Genomic DNA, 4,096 nt, shown 5'->3' on the forward strand with positions numbered 1-4,096 from the left:
CGCTGCTTTCGCTACAATGGGCCTGTTTCAAGCACCCATTCGTCTTGGTGTCAGGTGTCTTGTCGATTTGACATCTAGGATGCCTTTAAATGACTGCACACACACACACACAAATTGTATAACATATTCAGAACATGCATAAACAAGGTTAACATACTGAAAGGCATGTTTCGTACAATATTAAACAAACAGTCGATATTCAAAAACCAGTCAGCCAACCAGTCAGCCAACCAGACAGCCAGCCAGCCAACCAGCCAGCCAGACTGCCAACCAGCCAGCCAGCCAACCAGACAGCCAACCAGACAGCCAACCAACCAGACAGCCAGCCAAACAACCAGTCAGCCAGCCAACCAACGAGTCAGCCAGCCAGCCAACCAGTCAGCCAGCCATACACAACGACATGAGAACACACAGCACATGGAGAATACAGTACAACCATACAGCTGTGCTGATATTCACACACAGTCAGGTCTGCAAGGTGTCACGTAAAACAAATAATGGAAATTCTTCCTTCACCATAACACAGAGACTTGATTCTCATTGTATTCCAGTCATAAACAGTGAGTGGGTGGTGTGGCTCAAGTGCAGACATTGTTACATTGTCACATTGCTCTGACTGAGAACAACAGCATGGCTCCTGAATAAAAGAAAGGGAAAGAGTAGAAGTATACAATGGAGCAATCACACACACACCACTAGGTACCTCTCTGTCCTTGAGTTTCATGGTGAGGACCAGCTGATGTCTGTGATTGGTTAAAGCCTCCCTGTAGTTGCCCTTGGAGAAGTAGGCGGACCCTAGGTTCCCGTGAGCCCGGCACTCGCCTGATTGGTCACCTGGGAAGACATGATGAGGTGGGTGTGGTCATAAGGCTTTTAAAGATGGTGTTAATCGTAGTGGAGGTGGTTCAGTGAACTAAACTCACATGATGAGTCTTGCTTGAGACCTGATGACTCGTGTTAGCTACCATAGAAAATGCCTTGTCTTCCACTCAGTGTGTTGTCACAGTCTTAAATCACACGTACAGCGGCATCTCTCTCTCTCTCCACCAATACCTAGTGTATGTATGTGTATGCGTCAATACTGTGTGTGTGTGTGTGCGGGCTGGTGTGTGTGTGTGTGTGGAGCTCGGTTGTGGTCCTGGAGGCAGGGCTAAAGATCGGCACATGCTCTCTGAAGGCAAGGCTGTGTGTGTGTGTGTGTGTGTGTGTGTGTGTGTGTGTGTTGTGTGTGTGTGTGTGTGTGTGTGTGTGTGTGTGTGTGGTGTGTGTGTGTGTTGTGTGTGTGTGTGTGTGTGGTGTGTGTGGTGTGTGTGTGTGTGATGATCATTGAGTTTCTTCCCTCTTTCTGAAGCTCCGAGGTTCAGTGTTCTCTGCTCTCAGCTCAGGCCTACTGGTCTCTAGGCAACGCAGAGAAGAGCACGGATACATGCAGCAAGACCTGGAGGTCGCCAAGACTCTAGGTACACACCACATCACATCACAACCCCATGCCACACACACACACACCAGCCCTCACAACACACACACACCAGCCCTCACACACACACAACCACCCTCACACAGACACACACCAGCCCTTCACACCACACACACCAGCCCGCACACACACACACACCAGCCCGCACACACACACACACACACACACCCAGCCCGCCACACACACACACCACCAGGCCGCACACACACCACACCAGCCCGCACACACACCACACCACACACCAGCCCGCACCCATACACACATCACACCAGCCCGCACACACCCCCCACTACCAGCCCACACACACAACACACACACACACACATCCAACCGACCACCAAGCCCGCACACACACACACACACAACACAAAGCCCCGCACACAACGTGTCACACACACACACACACACAGCCACACACACAACACAAACACAACACACACACACACACACACACACAGCCCACACACCACACCACCCGCACCCACACAACACACCAGCCCACACACACACACAACACACACACACACAACACACACCACACACACAACACACACACACACACACCACACACACACCAACACACACACACACATCGCACACACACAGACACAGACCACACAACACACACACACACACAGCCCGCACAACACACACACACACACCAGCCCGCGCACAGACACACACACACACCAGCGCACACACACACACACAAGCCCGCAACACACACACACACACCACCAACCGCACACACACACACACAAGCCCGCACACACACACACCAACCCGGCACACACACAACACACCAGCCCGCACAACACACACACCAGCCCGACACACACACACACCAGCCCACACACCACACACACCATCCCGCACACACACACAACGACACCACCGCACACACACACACACAGCACACACACCACCACACACACCAACCAGCCCGCACACACACACACCACGCACTCCATCCGCACACACACACACAACACAGCGACCTACACCGCACACACAACAGTTTACACAGAAGCATTACATACACTAGGCATATAAGGGGAGAAGAGAAGAGAGAGCCGCTGTACGACTGATTTAAGACTGATTGACACCTGAGAGAGAAAGGATATATCTATGGCTAACAACAATCAGCAAGGTCTCAAGCAAGACTCATCATTGAGTTTAGTTCACTGAACCACCTCCACTACAGATTAACACCATCTTTAAAAGCCTTATGACCACCCCACCTCAATCATGTCTTCCCAGGTGACCAATCAGGCGAGTGCCGGGTCACGGGAACCTAGGTCCGCCTACTTCTCCAAGGGCAACTACAGGGAGGCTTTAACCAATCAGACATCAGCTGGTCCTCACCATGAAACTCAAGGACAGAGAGGTACCTAGTGGTGTGTGTGTGATTGCTCCATTGTATACTTCTACTCTTTCCTTTCTTTTATTCAGGGCCAGCTGTTGTTCTCAGTCAGAGCAATGTGACAATGTAACAATGTCGCACTTGAGCCACACCACCACACTCACTGTTTATGACGGGAATCAATGAGAATCAATCTCTGTGTTATGGTGAAGGAAGAATTTCCAATTATTTGTTTTACGTGACACCTTTGCAGACCTGACTGTGTGGAATATCAGCACAGCTGTATGGTTGTGCGTATTCTCCATGTGCTGTGTGTTCTCATGTCGTTGTGTATGGCTGGCTGACTGTTGGCTGGCTGGCTGACTCGTTGGGTGGCTGGCTGACTGGTTGTTTGGCTGGCGGTTCTGGTTGGTTGGCTGTCTGGTTGGCTGTCTGGTTGGCTGGCTGGCTGGTTGGCAAGTCTTGGCTGGCTGGTTGGCTGGCTGGCTGTCTGGTTGGCTGACTGGTTGGCTGACTGGTTTTGAATATCGACTGTTTGTTTATAATTGTACGAAACATGCCTTTCAGTATGTTAACTTGTTTATGCATGTATCTGAATATGTTATCAATTTGTGTGTGTGTGTGTGCAGTCATTTAAAGGCATCCTAGATGTCAAATCGACAAGACACCTGACACCAAGACGAATGGGTGCTTGAAAACAGGCCCATTGTAGCGAAGCAGCGCGCGTGTGTGTGTGTGTGTGTGTGTGTGTGTGTGTGTGTGTGTGTGTGTGTGTGTGTGTGTGTGTGTGGTGTGTGTGTGTGTGTGTTGTGTGTGTGTGTGTTGTGTGTGTTGTGTGTGTGTGTGTGTGTGTGTGTTGAGTGAGAGAGGATTACTGCGTCTCCTCTCTCCAGTCAACACACAGGTCAACAGCCTGAGGCAGTTCAAACACACATATCCTATTACTCCTACACCTCCTCATCTCACCACTGGCTTTCCTTTTGTTTAGATTGTGTGTGTCTTTCTAAAATGCGTCATGTGGGCCGTCTTAATGTGGGGTGATAGTAGCAATGTTAGAAGAGGCAGGGCAGTCAACAAGAGGGTTCTGCCAGTTCAAATTCCAGGGCTGACAGGAAAGTCTTTACAAGAGTTTGCTGTGTCGTCTAGGCTTGCGTCCAGTGCGCTGAGCAGCCTTGGCCATGTGTACACAGCGATAGCGGACTACCCTAACGCCCTGGCCAAGCCATAAAACAGTGTGTGCTTGTTGGCACGGCGCA

Source organism: Salvelinus sp. IW2-2015, unplaced genomic scaffold (assembly GCF_002910315.2).
Source record: "Salvelinus sp. IW2-2015 unplaced genomic scaffold, ASM291031v2 Un_scaffold2087, whole genome shotgun sequence".
In the NCBI taxonomy this organism is placed as follows: domain Eukaryota; kingdom Metazoa; phylum Chordata; class Actinopteri; order Salmoniformes; family Salmonidae; genus Salvelinus; species Salvelinus sp. IW2-2015.